Consider the following 19,318-nt stretch of genomic DNA (forward strand, 5'->3'; position numbering starts at 1 on the left):
TGCCTTCGAGATACATTCACTGGCCTTATTGTCTACCACCATGGCATCCATCTTGGGGTTTTTTTTTACACTGCGGTACATGTTCTGGCCCTTTTGCTTAACACCGGGACACCCATCTTGGGCTTTTTAGCCTGACACCGCAGTGAATTCTTTGACTTTATTTGCCTGCAGGGTGCCCATCTTGGCCTTTTTAGCCAGACCTGCCAACAGTATAATACCTACCCACACAAAGCCCTACAGAGAGTAGAATGGGCTCCATATAGCACATTTAATGTAACAGGCCCCATATAGCCCAATATTTAATGTAATGGGCACTGCACAACCCAACTTAATGTAATGGGCCCCATATAAAAGGCTCTACATGACCCTCCATTTAATACAATGGGCCCTATGTAGCCCTCCAATTAATATAATGCGTCCCACAAAGAACTCAATTTAATATATTGTGCCCCTTATAGCCTTAAACTCAAAATAATTAGCCCCACATAGCCTTCCCGTGCCACCGAAGCACACCCTTTTCCCGTTGGCGTGCCACCGAAGCACACCCTTTTCCCGTTGGCGTGCCACCGAAGCACACCCTTTTCCCGTTGGCGTGCCACCGAAGCACACCCTTTTCCCGTTGGCGTGCCACCGAAGCACACCCTTTTCCCGTTGGCGTGCCACCGAAGCACACCCTTTTCCCGTTGGCGTGCCACCGAAGCACACCCTTTTCTTGTTGGCGTGTCACCGGAGCACACCCTTTTCCCGTTGGCGTGCCACCGAAGCACACCATTTCCTTTTGGCGTACCACCGGAGCACACCATTTCCCATGGGCCCGCCAGAAGGTCCCACTACTTGGCCTTTTTGCTTACCACTTGTGCGACCATGTTGGGCTTTTTAGCCTGCCATCGAGATACATTCATTGGCCTCATTGTCTGCCACCTTGGAGTCCATCTTGGTTGGTTTTTTTTTTTTTACACTGCCACTGCGGTTCATGTTCTGGCCCTTTTGCTTACCACCGGGACACCCATCTTGGCCTTTTTAGGCTGTCACTGCGGTGAATTCTTTGACTTTATTTGCCTGCAGGGTGCCCATCTTGGCCTTTTTAGCCTGCCCTGCCAACAGTATATTGCCCACCCACACATAGCCCGACATAAAGTAGAATGGGCTCCATATAGCACAACATTTAAATTTAATAGGACCCATATACACTCACTGGCCACTTTATTAGGTACACCTGTCCAACTGTGTGTTAAGACTTAATTTCTAATCAGCCAATCACATGGCGGCAACTCAGTGCATTTAGGCATGTAGACATGGTCAAGACAATCTCCTGCAGTTCAAACCGAGCATCAGTATGGGGAAGAAAGGTGATTTGAGTGCCTTTGAACGTGGCATGATTGTTGGTGCCAGAAGGGCTGGTCTGAGTATTTCAGAAACTGCTGATCTACTGGGATTTTCACGCACAACCATCTCTAGGGTTTACAGAGAATGGTCCGAAAAAGAAAAAAAATCCAGTGAGCGGCAGTTCTGTGGCCGGAAATGCCTTGTTGATGCCAGAGGTCAGAGGAGAATGGGCAGACTGGTTCGAGCTGATAGAAAGGCAACAGTGACTCAAATTGCCACCCGTTACAACCAAGGTAGGCAGAAGAGCATCTCTGAACGCACAGTGCGTCGAACTTTGAGGCAGATGGGCTACAGCAGCAGAAGACCACACTGGGTACCACTCCTCTCAGCTAAGAACAGGAAACTGAGGCTACAATTTGCACAAGCTCATCGAAATTGGACAGTAGAAGATTGGAAAAACGTTGCCTGGTCTGATGAGTCTCGATTTCTGCTGCGACATTCGGATGGTAGGGTCAGAATTTGGCGTAAACAACATGAAAGCATGGATCCATCCTGCCTTGTATCAACGGTTCAGGCTGGTGGTGGTGGTGTCATGGTGTGGGGAATTTTTTCTTGGCACTCTTTGGGCATCTTGGTACCAATTGAGCATCGTTGCAACGCCACAGCCTACCTGAGTATTGTTGCTGACCATGTCCATCCCTTTATGACCACAATGTACCCAACATCTGATGGCTACTTTCAGCAGGATAATGCGCCATGTCATAAAGCCAGTGAGTGTAGTCCAACATTTAATGTAATGGGCACCGCACAACCCAACGTATAATGTAATGGGTCCCATGTAAAAGGCTCTGCATAACCCTCCATTTAATACAATGGGCCCCATGTAGCCCTCCAATTAATAAAATGCGTCCCACAAAGAACTCAATTTAATATAATGGGACCTGCATAGCACTCTATTATAATGGGACCCAGAAAGCCTTCTATTTAATATATTGTGCCCCTATAGCCTTAAATTCAAAATAATTAGCCCCACATAGCTTTTCCTTACCACCGGAGAACACCCTTTTCCCTTGACATGCCACAAGACCTCACCCGTTTCCCGTTGGCGTGCCACCGAAGCACACCCTTTTCCCGTTGGCGTGCCACCGGAGCACTCTTGTTGGCGTGCCACCGGAGCACATCCTGTTCCTGTTGGCATGCCATCGAAGCACACCCTTTTCCCATTGGCATACCACCGAAGCACACCATTTCCGGTTGGCGTGCCACCAGAGCACACCCTTTTTCAGCTGGCGTGTCACCAGAGCACACCCTTTTTCAGCTGGCGTGCCACCAAAGCACACCATTTCCCGTGGGCCAGCCAGAAGGGCCCAATACTTGGCCTTTTTGCTTACCACCAGTGCGCCCATCTTGGGCTGTTTAGCCTGCCTTCGAGATACATTCACTGGCCTTATTGTCTACCACCATGGCATCCATCTTGGGTTTTTTTTTACACTGCCACTGCGGTACATGTTCTGGCCCTTTTGCTTAACACCGGGACACCCATCTTGGGCTTTTTAGCCTGACACCGCAGTGAATTCTTTGGACTTTATTTGCCTGCAGAGTGCCCATCTTGGCCTTTTAAGCCAGCCCTGCCAACAGTATAATGCCTCCCCACACAAAGCCCTACATAGAGTAGAATGGGCTCCATATAGCAGAGTTAATGTAACAGGCCCCATATAGCCCAACATTTAATGTAATGGGCACCGCACAACCCAACATAATGTAATGGGCCCCATATAAAAGGCTCTACATAACCCTCCATTTAATACAATGGGCCCTATGTAGCCCTCCATAATGCGTCCCACAAAGAACTCAATTTAATAAAATGGGACCCAGAAAGCCTTCTATTTAATATATTGTGCCCCCTATAGCCTTAAATTCAAAATAAATAGCCCCACATAGCTTTTCCTTACCACCGGAGAACACCCTTTTCCCGTTGGCGTGCCACCAGACCACACCCGTTTCCCTTTGGCATGCCACCAAAGCATACCCTTTTTTAGTTGGCGTGCCACCAAAGCACACCATTTCCCATTGGTGGACCACCGGAGCACATCCTTTTCTTGTTGGCGTGCCAAGGGAGCACATCCTTTTCCCGTTGGGCGTGCCACCGGAGCACAACCTTTTCCCGTTGGCGTGCCACCGCAGCACACCCTTATCCAGTTGGCGTGCCACAGAAGCACACCCTTTTCCAGTTGGCGTGCCACTGAAACACACCCTTTTCCAGTTGGCGTGCCACTGAAACACACCCTTTTCCAGTTCTTGTGGAGCACATCCTTTTCCCGCTGGGTGTGCCACCGAAGCACACCATTTCCCATTGGCGGACCACATCCTTTTCTTGTTGGCGTGCCAAGGGAGCACATCCTTTTCCCGTTGGGCGTGCCACCGGAGCACACCCTTTTCCCGTTGGCGTGCCACCGCAGCACACCCTTATCCAGTTGGCGTGCCACCGAAGCACACCCTTTTCCAGTTGGCATGCCACTGAAGCACACCCTTTTCCAGTTGTTGTGGAGCACATCCTTTTCCCGCTGGGTGTGCCACCGAAGCACACCATTTCCGGTAGGCGTGCCACCACAGCACACCCTTTTCTTGTTGGCGTGCCACCGGAGCACATCCTTTTCCCGCAGGCGTGCCACAGAAGCACACCATTTTCCCGTAGGCGTGCCCCCAAAGCACACCATTTCCTGTTGGCGTGCCACCGGAGCACATCCTTTTCCCGTTGGCGTGCCACCGGACCACACCCTTTTCCCGTTGGCGTGCCACCGGAGCACACCCTTTTCCCGTTGGCAGGGCTGCCACTAGGAATTTCGGGGGCCCCATACTGGCAAAATTTTCAGGGCCCCCTTGAGACTCCGCCCAGGCTCCACCTCCACCCCTCAAACTGTCCACAGTAAAAACTGCACTTCTCATCAATCACACATTAACAGTTCCCATTACCAGATCACACATCTAGCCAGCAGCTCTTGTTTTGGCCTAAAGATTTTGTAAATCTGCCACCACGACAAGGTAGACTCTTTTGGCCGGGCCCTACTCTACTGTAACCTATTGAACATTTGCTAAAATATCCAATACAATTTATGTATATTTTTATTTATTTTTCAATTTTTAAAATGACCAATAATAATCACATCCAAAGGGACTAATACCACCGCACCATCACCATGTCCAGACCACATATTACCACCACATAGTGACCTATAATACCACATACATGGAACAAATGCAGCCACACCATGACCAGACCACATATTACCACCACAGAGACAAAATGATAGCACATACAAGGGACAAATACCACCACACCATGTCCCAACCACATATTACCACCACATGCTGACCAATAATACCACATACAAGGAACAAATACTGCCACACCATGACCAGACCACATATTACCACCAGTGACAGAATAATAGCGCATACAAGGCACAAATACCACAGCACCACGCCCAGACCACATATTACCACCACATGGTGACCAATAATACCACATACAAGGAACTAATACTGCCACACCATGACCAGACCACATATTACCACCAGTGACAGAATAATAGCACACACAAGGAACAAATACCACGGCACCATGCCCAGACCACATAGTACCACGACATGGTGACTGAATACTACAATACTGATTAATAAAAAAACATAATACTATCACCATAAGTGCCATTATACACAGGAGAGCTGTACTTAGCATGTAGTGTCTGTGTTCAGGTAATACAGTGATCACCGGTGACATTATGCACAGGACCTCCGTATATAGTGCCAGTGTACAGGTAATACAGTGATCACTGGTGACATTGTACAAAGGCACTCTGTATATAGTGTACAGGTAATACAGTGACCACTGGTGACATTATACACAGGAGCTCTGTATATAGTGTCAGTGTACAGATAACACAGTGATAGTGTCAGTGTACAGGTAACACACTGACTCACCAGTGATGTCTCTAATGAAGTCCTTCATCTTTGTTTTTCATCTTTCATCCAGCACACACCGCCATCACGTCTTCCAGCCAGGGCTTGTCTCTGCAGGAAATAACAGAATTATCTAGAGCTCCGCTTGCAGAACACATTCCTTATTTTTTTCCCCAACTTCTACACTACACCAGATGAAGAAAAAAAGGCGACAGTGTCACTCTGCACAGTAACAGAACCGCCCCTCCCATTTAAAACAGTATCCTCAAAAAAATAAAATAAATACATCATTTTCGTATTTTCTGATGTAAAAATAAACTACTACAAAATACGAAAAATTTTAGTTTTTACACCAGCCCCTTATACACAATATGACAAAGGCCAAGTGTGGCTGATTCTTTTCTTTTTTTTTACTGCCGTGCTTCCCCCCAAAAATGAAAACATTACAAAATTGCAATTTTTTTTTTTTTACAAAACGTTTTCTTTTTTAACACTGAAATAAATTAAAAAAATCTTTGAGGTATGTGACCACGCTCAGGAAGAGCAGCGTTTTGGACGCAGCTCACCTGCACTACATACAAAACACTGCAACCTACTGTACACATTAGAAGCACAATGGATGGGATTTATAGAAATCCCATGCCCAATGTGCTACTACTTAGCGAGGCGTATACTCACCCGCGGTGCGGATTTACGAACATGCAGCTTCCCCCAAAGCCATTCATTAGATGCGGTAAATCCGCACAGTTCACTAAGAACATGCAGCTTTAACTACGTAACTAAATCGCAGCATTTTGGATGCAGTGAAAATACGCTGCGTTCAAAACGCTGCTATTTTCTGATAATGGGCACACAGACTGAAATCGCCGTAATAGAACTGCCCTGCAGTATCATGTTGCCCAGGGGGGGTTGATATCATCAGGTGACATCAAGCCCCAAGGTTAGTAATGGGTTGGCTGAGAGCTGATGTTTTTAGCCGGGGTGGTCAGTATCCATGGCCCCTTCCTAGGCTATTAATATCAGCTCGCAGCTGTCTGCATAGCCTTTGCTGGTTATTAATTATAGGGGGACACCAAGACATTTTTGGGGGGTTTTAACCCCTTTACCCCCAAGGGTGGTTTGCATGTTAATGACCGGGCCAATTTTTACAATTCTGACCACTATCCCTTTATGAGGTAATAACTCTGGAATGCTTCCATGGATCCCGGTGATTGACAGTTTTCTCGCGATATATTGTACTTCACGATAGTGGTAAAATTTCTTTGACATTACTTGCATTTATTAATGGAAATTTGGCAAAAATTTTGAAAATTTCGCAATTTTCCAACTTTGAGTTTTCATGACCTTAAATCAGAGATATGTCACATAAAATACTTAAGTAACATTTCCCACAAGTTTACTTTACATCAGCACAATTTTGGAACCAAAATTTTTTTCTTAGGAAGTTATAAGGGTTAAAAGTTGAACAGCGATTTCTCATTTTTACACCTTTTTTTTTTTTTTTTGGGACTGTCTACATCACATTTGAAGCCACTTTGAGGGGTCTATATGATAGAAAATACCCAAAAGTGACACCATTCTAAAAACTGCACCCCTCAAGGTGCTCAAAACCACATTCAAGAAGTTTATTGATCCTTCAGGTGCTTCACAGGATTATTTGGAATGTTTAAAAAAATTTTACTTTAGATCCAATTTTTTTGTTTAACCCCTTTCTGCCATGAGACGTACTATCCCGTCCATGTGCCCTGGGACTTAATTACCAGGGACGGGATAGTACGTCATGGCATTTAATGCGACATCGTGACTTCAGTCGCGATGATGGTATTAAATTTCCGACGCCATCCTACCTTATGGTAGATGGCCTCGGCATCCAGGGGTCTGTAGCCGCCCTCCCTTCCTCCCGATCGCTGTGATTGGCTGTTTCGATTTCAACAATTTCAACAGCCAATCACAGCGCTTCTCATTGTTTCAGCCAATCGGCGCGGCTGAAACAATGATGTGCTAGGCTGGGATCGAGTACCGATGTACTCGATCCTGGATCCGATGCCTTGCAACGCCAGGCACCGGCAAAACCCTCCCGGATTGGCGCGATCGCATCGCTCTGCCCTGCCAGTATCGGTGCTGTATTAGCACCGATCCTAGGCAGGGGCCTGCAGGAGCTGTTTGGCGTGATCGATTAGATCGGCAATCGCGCCAACCACAGGGCACAGCAGCAGTCACTCTGACCGCTCTGTGCCCTCCTGATGACCTGGGCATGACCTGCCTTTGAATCGGAGCTGTGAGCTCCGATCCTAGGTGGTTGCCATGGTCACCAGGCAGTGCAGGGATTGGTGGATCGATATTATCATTCGATCCCACCAATGGCAGGTCACAGCAGCGATGTGACCGCTCTGTGACCTGCCTGTGACCTGTATGACAGCTCTGCAGGGGGTCCTCACACCAGGGCTGTGGAGTCGGTAAGCCACAGTTGCGACTCAGACTCCTGGATTTTATCAGGCTCCGACTCCGGCTGCTTCATAAATGGCCAATTCATAACAACAAATTTACTGTTGTAAAATATTAAACATCGTGCTTATTCAGTTTCTCACCATCATATAAGTAATCAGACCACTTAGAGCAAAAACTTCATTTATTAGAATACAATTAGAATATAGCAAATAACTTTTATAAACTTTTCTAAACTGTAAGTAAATATGCAATAAACACTTTTATGCAGTTAATAAGAAGAAATCTATAAATTTGTCCTCAGAAAAAGTATTGCCTCTGTCAGATCCTCCTTCATGGATGCCCTCAAATCTGATCTAATTATTTTGAGAGCAGAGAACAACCTCTCTACACTAACTTGTGTTGGTGGCAAAGCAGTAACCACTCGGGCAACATCTCTGACAATGTCAGGATACAGAGGAATCGCTTGTTGCACTGTTATTTTTGATGAACGGTAAAATTTCTCAATTTCTTTTAGTGCACATGAAAAATTCTGCTGAAATGTACTGGCTGTGTTCCTTGATGGGGATGACTCTTCTATGCGGGAACGCTTTGCACGGTCCTTGCGATCCAAATATTTTTCGAAATTAAATTCTTCATCAGTTGATGATGAGGGTGAAGATGTGGCAGGACGACCAAATTCTTCTTGTTCCTCCTGACTGTTCTGCAACCCTTTCATCCTTACTGCTATTTCAAACAGAGCTTCTTTTCCTTTACTTAGCTGTTGATAATCTAGAAGAATCCGATGCATTGGGTCTACATAAACAGCTGCCAAAAGAATGTTATTTTGTAATAGTAGCTCCTCTCTCCGTTTCATTGATGTAGCAATGCCACTTGCAATTAACCCTCCTCTTTGGGACAGGCGAAACATCAGGTTCTTCCACTCCTTTAAGAAAATACCTGGAGTTAAGTCCTCTGCTTGTAATTTTTTAGTCACTGTAAATGGGTGCTCTAGCAATTTTTCCAGCTCAGTCACCTGATTCCACTGACTTTCATTTAGCGTCAGTTGAGGGTTAGCCATGTCTACAAGAAAGGTTTTCAGTTCAACCAAGCGCTGAATCATTAAGTACTGCCCCATCGTGTGGCTTGATCAATAATTGCCCCTTTTCCAGCACGTCTCTTCAAAATTGAGTCAACTTTAGGGGTTCTGGCAACAGTAGCCAATTTTCTCACCTTGCCAATCAGTGCAGCAGCATGTCCTTCTTGCAGACTGTCTCTTATAGCCAGCTGTAGCGTATGCACAACACAGCGCATGTGATGAATGAAAGAACATATTGACACAGTTTCAACAAGATCATCTAAACTATCATGTTGCTGTTCATCTGAAGCAACTTCAGTTTGCTCCTCAGTTACAATACTGTGTTCCTCTATTTCAAACATTTCTGTGTCTGTGGACCCAGAATGTTCTTCTAGCTGCTGGTCACCATCATTACTCTCATTCATTAGCTTAATAGTACTTATCATATTTGAAGCATTGTCAGTTACGACAGAAAGAAATTGCTCTTTTTTAAGTTCATAGTCTTGCAGAACCTTTTCCACCAAGACCTGGAGAAACTCACTGGTGTGATGAGCTTTGGTGTCTTTTACTGCCAATGTCTTGGTAACTATTTCATTTTTGTCACAAACAAATCTGACATTGATGGCAAAATAGTTCACTCTGTGACGTGTGCAGGCATCCATTTTAAGAAACAGAAAGCGTCCCTTGAGAGTTTTTTTAAGTTCTTCCTTTTGTTTAAAAGCTTCTTCGATTACTAATTTTCTAATACTCTCTCTCTCCAGAGAAACACCAAGCTTGCGGGCCATTTCCCCATTCAGACACATAAAAGCTGGTCGTGAAAATAATGAAATAGGCACACTATCCTTTACAACAAGCTCTATGATCTGTTTTTTAAATGTATCTACCAGGGCTGTGGAGTCGGTAAGCCAAACCTGCGACTCCGACTCCTCAATTTCCCTTACACCGACTCCACCTCCCACACATATTGCTTATATTTAAGTGAAAAATTTATTGTAGTACAATGTGAACCTCAGACATTTAATCATTTTTATGATCCAATAATCAAGATATTTAGATAGAACAGAATATATATTGGTTTACTACCCGTTTTCATTCTTTTTGGTACAGATACGATATGGATAGACAGATATGGATAAATGGAGATATAGATAGAGCAGATTTCTAATCTGCTTTTGCTATTGAAAACATTATCTATGAGCTCAAAAACCTTTCAGGTGATGCAGTTTTTTAAAAAGATGATCAGCTTTTGCAGCTGAAAAACATATCCTCAAAAAACACAGGAAAAACGCTGTGTGTGAATGTAGCCTTAGATCAGGAATATAACAGCCATTTATAGGACATTTCATAACTTTCCCAAACTCCTATAAAAAAAATATTCAGCACATCCTGCATTGAATTACTGTACCCAATTTATTATATATTTTAGGAGTCGGTCCATTTTATACCGACTCCAACTCCGACTCCACCAAAATGAGCTCCGACTCCGACTCCACAGCCCTGGTATCTACTGTCATTGTCACAGTAACTTTGTCACTGACAAAATATCTTGCAACTGATGGCTGCAAAGTTCTCTGCTCCTTTGTTTGGCTGGAAGAGCTGGGCACTGGTTCATTGGTTTGGATGCAGTCTTTCTCATCCACTGCTTTCAGTACTTCTGGATGAAAGCGCTGTAAATGTCTCTTTAGATTAGAAGCTCTGGTAGGAGCATTTTTATCTTTGCCTGAATATGCACTCATCTTGGCTTCACAGCATTTGTTTTCGTCTGGATCATTTGTCATACACTGACAGACATAATGTTTTCTATCTTGAGTGATGGTGAAATGTTCAAATACAGCGGATTTAATGTGATGCTTCTTTGACATTCTCAGGTTTTTAATTCTGCATTCACAATCCAAATGACAATTGTTTTTCCTAAAAACAATTGTACAAAATTATTGCCAGGTCGTACAACTGATATAGTGGTCAGTAATACTGTTATTATTCCTCATGTACTCACAGTTAACTGATGCAAAGTTTGTTGAAAGGATAATACTTCTTACAGTCTTCCTCTTCTGAGTAGCAGGCAGCTGTGAGATGCTTGGAAGATGCACACCTAGTATGATCTAGTCTAGAGGAGGAGCTTTACTACTAAGAATTTCCAACATATTTTCACTTTCAGTTTCATACATTGTAAGTAGGGGGGTTGGGGCAGCATGAGGTTAACCAAGTATAAGATTAGATAAGGACAGTGGAGAACAGTGACACACAAGAAGTAAGAAATGTCTCTATCTCCAGCAGAACTGCTTATCACTGTTGTTCATAGTTTGATAGAACATATATATTTGAGTAACATTTATAAATTTCATATGAAAGTTCAATTATGAAATATTAATACATTTTTTTTTAAAGCTGGAGTCGGTACATTTCTACCGACTCCAACCAAAACTAACTCAGACTCCGACTCCACAGCCCTGCCTCACACTAGCTGAGGATTCCCTAGAGAGCGGTCATACGTCTGGATCTCCTGGTGTGCTGGGTATTGTGGTGCCATAGCAGCTTGTAGCATCACAATACCTGCTAAAGAAAGAAGAAAAACCTACAACTGTAAGTATTGCCTGATCCCCGATCCCTGCCCAATCTAGCTTCACCCCCCAAACTAGCTTCATCCCCCCAAATCCCCCTTCCCGCTCTTTAAACCCACCTCCACCCCCCCTTTGCGCCACCTCCGTGCGCACATTTAGCAGCCGCCGAGCGTTGATTGGTGACGCAGTTCACCAAATAACACTCGTGCTTGCTTTTTTGTTTCCCTAAGCCCCCTTTGCGCCAGCTCCGTATTCGCATCCTACAGCCACCAAACTTTGATAAGTTGACATAGTTCACTTATCATAGCTTGTGCTTGCTGATTTCCTTTTTTTTTTACCCCCTCTTTGCGCCACCTGACTACAAGCATAAGTGCTAATCCCTGTCCGATCTCTCTTCATCCCCACCCTTCCCCCTTCCCTCTTTTTACCCCCTCAATCCCCCTTTGCATCGCCTCTGTGCACACATTTAGCACCCCCCTTTGCGCCACTCCGTATTCGCATCCCACAGCCGCCAAACTGTGATAAGTGACATAGTTCACTTATCAAAGCTTGTGCCTGCTGATTTCCTTTTTTTCACCCTCTCTTTGCGCCACCTAACTACAAGTGTAAGTGCTAATCCCTGATACATGTCCGATCTCTCTTCATCCCCCCTTCCCCCACTTTTTACCCCCTCCATCCCCCTTTGCGCCGCCTCTGTGCGCACATTTAGCAGCCCCCTTAGCGCCAACTCCTTATTCGCATTGCAGAGCCGCCAAACTGTGATAAGTGACAGTTCACTTATCAGAGCTTGTGCCTGCTGATTTCCTTTTTTTCAGCCCCCCTTGCACCACACCTGTACGCATACCCAGCAGCCGCCACTGAACTTTGATAAGTGACGCCGTTCACTTATCAGAGCTAGGGCCTGCTGTTTTAGACTTTTCCTTTCACATGTATTTTTCTCCCCATTTCCTTTTAGCTTTTTCTTTACAGGATAGTGTGCACGAATCACTAGCCCCCCCACACCTACACATAGTTGTAAATAAAGTACACCCAAGCACCACTTTCACAAAAAATGTCCCGCCCATCGCGTTCGTCCCAACAGCGCTATTCAATGGAGGAAGCATATTCTTACCTTGCCTCAGACACTGATAGTGAGGATGACGATCCGACTTTTCTTTATTTTTCGGATTCTTCATCCTCTTCCCCCTCCTCATCTTCCTCCTCGGGTCCTGCGGAACCGCCACGCAGACACTCCAGGACAGAAGATGAGGCAGTGCCCACCATGCCCGAAGCGGATTCAGTAGACCCTGTATGGACTTCGCCCCCCGAAAATTACGAGCCACTGATTCCTGATTTTGTGGCAGAATCAGGAATCAAGTTTGACACCACCGGCCTCACAGAAATAAACTTTTTCAAAGTCTTTTTTTTCCTCTGAGGATTTTGTTAACCTCATGGTGGTGCAAACTAATTTGTACGCTTGTCAATTTTTGGCGGAAAACCCGATTTCAACATATTCCAACTGGTCTACTGTGGACGCAGTTGAAATGATGCAGTTTTGGGGCCTGGTCCTCCACATGGGGATACTGAAGAAGCCGGAAATTCGGCCATGGTCCGGACGCGTTTTGAGGCCATCCACAAGTTTCTGCATTATACCGATAATGCACTGTGTCCCACACGAGATGACCCCCAACTTTGACCGTCTGTTCAAAGTTCGGCCGGTCATCGAACACTTCAACAAAAAGTTTGCTGAAGTGTACGTGCCCCAAAGGAACATCAGCGTGGATGAGTCCTTGGTCCATTTCAAGGGAAGGCTCGGATTCCGTCAATACCTGCCCAGTAAGAGGGCCAGGGACGGAATCAAACTCTACAAACTTTGTGAGAGCACCTCAGGGTACACTCACAGGTTTAGAGTCTACGAAGGAAAGGACACCAGGATTGAACCCCCTGAGTGTCCCCCTGTCCTGGGAGTGAGTGGGAAAATGGTGTGGGATTTGATTCACCCACTGCTGGATAAAGGTCATCACCTCTACACTGATAACTTTTATACCAGCATCCCACTCTACAAATCCCTCTCTGCGCGAGGTACCGCAGCTTGCAGTACTGTCCGCAAAAATCAGAGAGGCCTTCCGAAGACGCTACTTGGGCAGATGCTCAGAAAAGGTGAGAGCAGAGCCCAATGTAGCGACCACCTGCTGGTGGTCAAGGACAAGAGGGATGTCCATCTCTTGACCACCATACACGGTGATGGCAGCACCCTCTGCCCTGTACGGGGGTACCTCCACACAGGTCAGAAAACCAACCTGTGTAGTGGGGTACAACAAAAACATGGTGGGCGTTGATCTCTCCGATCAATACCTCCAACCGTACAATGCTCTCAGAAAGGCAAGGGCGTGGTACAAAAAGCTGGCGGTGCACATCGTACAAATGGCAATGCTCAACGCATTCCTGCTGTCACAATGTGCACACCCCACCAATACGTCGTACCTTCATTTCCAGGAGGTAGTGGTTAAGGCCCTGATGTTTGGCGCTCAGGAAGGAGCGGGTCCCAGTACTTCCGGAACTGAAGGTGCTCGTATCGTACCAGGTCAGCATTTTCCGGGGGTGGTCCCGCCAACTGGTAGAAAAGGTAAGCCGCAAAAAAGGTGCCGAGTGTGTTACAAAAAGGGAATACGCAAGGACACCATTTACCAGTGCGACACCTGCCCCGAAAAACCTGGCCTGTGTATGAAGGATTGCTTCAAATTGTACCACACCTCCATGCACTACTAATTTACATTAGTGTAGTTGGGGGCACATCTAGATTTGTTCTTTGGGAGTCCAGTATACAAAATGATGTCTCATGTGGGTTTTTCTCCTGTTTAGGCACATCAGGGGCTCTGCAAACGGAACATGACGCCAGCAGACCCATCAAATTCTGCATTCCAAAACGTCACTACTTCCCTTTCGAGCCCCGACATGTGCCTAAACAGTTTTTTCCCACATGTGTACCAGCGTACTCAGGTCAAATTGGACAACGTCTTTGGGGGTCCAATTTCTCCTGTTACTCTTGGGAAAATTAAAAATTGGAGACTAAAAATAATTTATGTGGAAACAAAATAGGATTTTATATTTTCACGCCCGGGCATTATAAACTTTAGCGAAACACTTGGGGGTTCAAAGTGCTCACCACACATCTAAATAAGTTCCTTAGGGGGTCTAGTTTCCAAAATGGGGTCACTTCTGGGGGTTTCCACTGTTTAGGTACATCAGGGGCTCTGCAAACGGAACATGACGCCCGCAGACCATTCAATCAAAGTCTGAATTCCAAAACGTCATTGCTTCCCTTTCGAGCCCTGCCGTGTGCCCAAACAGTGTTTCTCCCCCACATATGGGGTATCAGCGCACTCAGGACAAATTGAACAACTTTTGGGGTCCAATTTCTCCTGATACCCTTGGGAAAATACCAAATTGGTGACTAAATGATCGTGTTTGTGGAAAAAATATGATTTTTTATTTTTACGCCCGGGCGTTATAAACTTCCGTGAAGCCCTTGGGGGTTCAAAGTGCTCACCACACATCTAGATGAGTTCCTTAGGGGGTCATTTCCAAAATGGGATCACTTGTGGGGGGTTTCCACTGTTTAGGCACATCATAGGCTCTGCAAACGGAACATGGCGTCCGATCTCAATTTCAGCCAATTTTAGGTTGAAAAAGTCAAACGTGCCCTTCCCTTCTGAACCCTGCCATGCGCTAAAACAGTGGTTCCTCCCCACATATGGGGTATCAGCGTACTCAGGACAAATTGGACAACATCTTTTGGGGTCCAATTTCTCCTGTTACCCTTGGGAAAATAAAAAAAAGGTTGCTAAAATATCATTTTTGTGACTAAAAAGTTAAATGTTAATTTTTTCCTTCCACGTTGCTTCTGCTCCTGTGAAACACCTGAAGGGTTAATAATCTTCTTGAATGTAGTTTTGAGTAGCTTGAGGGGTGCAGTTTTTAGAATGGTGTCACTTTTGGGTATTTTCTGCAATATAGACCCCTCAAACTGACTTTGAATGTGCGGTGGTCCCTAAAAAAAATGGTTTTGTAAATTTTGTTGTAAAAATGAGAAGTCGCTGGTCAACTTTTAACCCTTATAACTTCCTAATAAAAAAAAAAAATTGTTTCCAAAATTGTGCTGATGTAAAGTAGACATGTGGGAAATATTATTTAGTAATTACTTTGTGTCACATATTTCCCTATTTTAAGGGCATAAAAATTCAAAGTTGGAAAATTGCAAGTTATATGAATGAAATTTTACCACTAACATGAAGTACAATATGTCACGAGAAAACAATCTCAGAATCGCCTAGATCCGTTGAAGCGTTTCAGAGTTATGACCTCATAAAGGGACAGTTGTCAGAATTGTAAAAAATGGCCCGGTCATTAACGTGCAAACCACTCTTGGGGCTTAAGGGGTTAATTAAGGGTAACAGGAGAAGTTGGACCCCACAGGTTGCTGTGCAATTTGTCATGAGTACGCTGATACCCCACATGTGGGGGTAAACCACTGTTTGCGCACACGGCAGAGCTCGGAAGGGAAGGAGCGCTGTTTTACTTTTTCAACGCAAAATTGGCTGGAATTAAGATCAGACCCCATGTCGCGTTTGGAGAGCCCCTGATGTGCCTAAACAGTGGAAATTCCCCATAAGTGACACCATTTTAGAAACTAGACCCAAGGAACATATCTAAATGTGTGGTGAGCACTTTGAACCCCCAAGTGCTTCACAGACGTTTATAACGTAGAGCCATAAAAATAAAGTCATAAAAATGATCTTTTCGCCCCCAATATTTTATTTTCCCAAGGGTAACAGAAGAAACTGGACCCCAAGAGTTATTGTGCAATTTGTCCTGAGTACACCGATACCCCATTATGTGGGGGAAAACCACTGTTTGGGCACATGGCAGAGCTCAGAAGGGAAGGAGCGCCAGATTTTACTGTTAGGCTAAGTGCACACGTACCGGAACAATCGCGGAAATTACCGAGAGAATTCCATTCCGCGGGAAAATCACATTTTAAATTCCCGCGATTTTCCCACGGAAAAACTAGCATTTTGCAAGCGTATTTAGCTTGCAGAATGCTAGCGTTTTCCAAGCGATCTGTAGCATCGCTTGGAGAACTGATTGACAGGTTGGTCACACTCATCAAACAGTGTTTGAAGAGTGTGACCAACTTTTTACTACTGAGGCCGCCTATGCGGCATCAGTAGTAAAAGATAGAATGTAAAAAAAATAAAAAAATGGTGTTATTCTCACCTTCCGACGTCCCGCGCATCCGTTCCCAGTAATCCTTTGCGAAAATGCCCGCGATGGCGTCCGCTCTCGCGGGATCGCGATGTCTCGCGGTAATTCGCGATGATGTCGCGCGAATGACCGCGAGACTTCGCGATCCCGCGAGAACAGACGCCATCGCGGGCATTTTCGCAAAGGATTACTGGGACCGGGACCGTGGAGAGAGGCGGGAATGCTGCGCGGGACGTCGGAAGGTGAGAATAACAATATTTTTTATTTTAAATTCTATTTTTTACAGGGATATTGTACCCAAAGCCCGGAGGACAGTCTCCTCTCCTCCGGACCGTGGGTACCATCCGCAATTGTTCTGCTTACTTTCCGCATGGTGTGCACAGCCACATGCGGGAAGTAAGCGGAACAATGCATTCCTATGGGTGCGGGATCGCCGCGATTCCGCAAATTGATGAGCATGCTGCGTTTTTTACCTCGCAGCGATTCCGCCGCGGTAAAAACCGCAGCATTAGCACAGCATTGCTGAATCCCATAGGAATGCATGGGATGCTTATTTTTCACGTTTTCGCGGCAAAATCGCGCGGTTAAAACAGCCGCGGAAACGCGAAAAAAACGCCACGTGTGAACTCAGCCTTATGGTTTGCAGGTGCCATGACGCACTGAAAGAGCCCATGAGGTGCCAAAACAACAGAACCCCCCATAAGTGACCCCATTTTACGAACTACACCTTTGAATGAATTCATCTAGGGATGCAGTGATCATATTGACACCATGGGTGTGTCACATAATTTTATACCATTGGGCGCCCATGCGGAGAAACTTGGGAGGGACGGAGCGTTATTTGCCTATTCAAGTGAATGGGTGTGTGTACATGTCAGTGTGTTTCCACAGACCGTGTGTCCATGGGCAAAACAGGCTGACATGTCTGTTCTTTAATGTCAGCACAGGCCTCAAAACATCCAGCACACGTGTATACACATAACACATGGATGTCATCCATGTGACACGCACTGGCGCCGGGGAAGAAGCGTTACAGTAAGTGCTGTTCCCCGGCACCGGGTGCTGAACACGGCTCTCATCATTATCCCTTGCTTGTGCCGATCACCGGCAGAGCACGGGAGAATGATGAGAGCGAACAGCGCTTACTCTAAAGGGGGTTTTACACATAGCGATATCGCTAAAACGTCACCGATTTTGTGACGTTATAGCGATATCGCTATGTGTGATACTTACCTCCGACCGGCTCCCCCGCTGTCCATCGCTGATCGCGCGAGAATGTCCGGCTCCATTTCTTGTCGGGCGCTTCCTGCTGGGGCTTCCTGCTGTGACGAGCGCGACACATGGAGACGGGCGGGAGGACGTCTTCATCGCTGTGTGTGAAAGGTGAGTATCGTGCGCTGCATCGCTGTGAGATCTGCCTGTGTGACAGCTCATTAGCGATCATTTAGCGATGCACCAGCGATCCTGACCGGGTCGTATCATTGTCGGGATCACTGGTGCATCGCTAAATGTAAAAGGGCCTTAAGGCTTCTTCCCTGACAACCGTCCTCGTAGTACTGATGCGGCACACGCATGCCACACGTGACACAAGTATTACACACACGGACACTAATATCTCTGGAAATATCAGGACGTGTGAAAGAGGCGTTATAGCGGGTTTTTCTGTTTGGCTTCTGTCACACACTAAAAGACGCTTTTTATTGCAAAAAATAGTTTTTGCATCACCATATATTGAGAGCTATAATTTTTCCATATTTTGGCCCGCAGAGTCATGTGAGGTCTTGTTTTTTGCAGTACGAGTTGACGTTTTTATTGGCACCATTTTCGGGCACACGACATTTTTTGATCGCTTTTCATTCTGATTTTCGGGAGGCAGAATGAACAAAAACCAGCAATTCATGAATTTCTTTTTTTTTTTTTTTTTTGGACGGGGGGGGGGTTATTTTGTGAAATAATCATGCTTTTTTTTTTTTAAATTTAATCTATATACACATACATACACACACAGCTCTTGTAAAAAATTAAGAGACCTCTGCAAAATTTTCAGTTTGTCTGATTTTTCTCTTTATAGGTATATTTTTGAGTAAAATGTAAATTGCTCTTTCAATCTATAAACTACTGACAAAAAACGAATAAGACGTTTTGCACAATTTGGCCAAATCATGTCTGCCCATCGACCAACGTCGAGGTGGTCTCATAAGACTTATATGTCCCTTCCTATCTATATGATTACATCTCTTAGGCCGGGGTCACACTTGCGAGTGTGATGCGAGAAACTCGCGCGAGTCTCTCACATCAATACCCGGCACTGCTGCTGGCACTTAGGAGTGTGCAGCTGCATATTCTGTGCAGCCGCAGACTCTGGTCCCGAGTGCCGGCGGCAGTGCTGGGTATTGATGCGAGAGACTTGCACGAGTTTCCCGCATCACACTCGCAAGTGTGACTCCGGCCTTAGGCTGATGTCTGAATTCCTGGGTGAATGTGACACCTCTCAGTAATGACTGCATTTATGGGTAGGTAGGAACCTGCTGTAATTAAAATCACCACATCAGCCCAAGGCCGGGGTCACACTTACCGTATGAAAAATCGGTCTGAGTCCCCCTACTAAGAGTTGCAGGAGTATAATGTGAGTATCATGCGAATACAATCCGATTTCTCACACCTAGCATCTGATTTACATCCGAATGCATTGCAATTGTAATGCGATTTTAACATGAGCTTTCAC

General features: G+C 45.4%; 1 long non-coding RNA gene across 1 annotated transcript in view; it reads right to left on the reverse strand.

The window, feature by feature from the left end:
• Positions 1–2,707: 2,707 nt before the first annotated feature.
• Positions 2,708–19,318, reverse strand: part of LOC141048595 (uncharacterized) — a 28,233-nt gene continuing 11,622 nt past the window's right edge. The window contains exon 2 of the long non-coding RNA XR_012220098.1: positions 2,708–5,397. This is a non-coding gene — a long non-coding RNA (uncharacterized lncRNA). The remainder of the gene's footprint in view (positions 5,398–19,318) is intronic.

Source organism: Dendrobates tinctorius, unplaced genomic scaffold (genome assembly GCF_039654945.1).
Source record: "Dendrobates tinctorius isolate UK_male_01 unplaced genomic scaffold, ASM3965494v1 ptg000137l, whole genome shotgun sequence".
Classification (NCBI taxonomy): domain Eukaryota; kingdom Metazoa; phylum Chordata; class Amphibia; order Anura; family Dendrobatidae; genus Dendrobates; species Dendrobates tinctorius.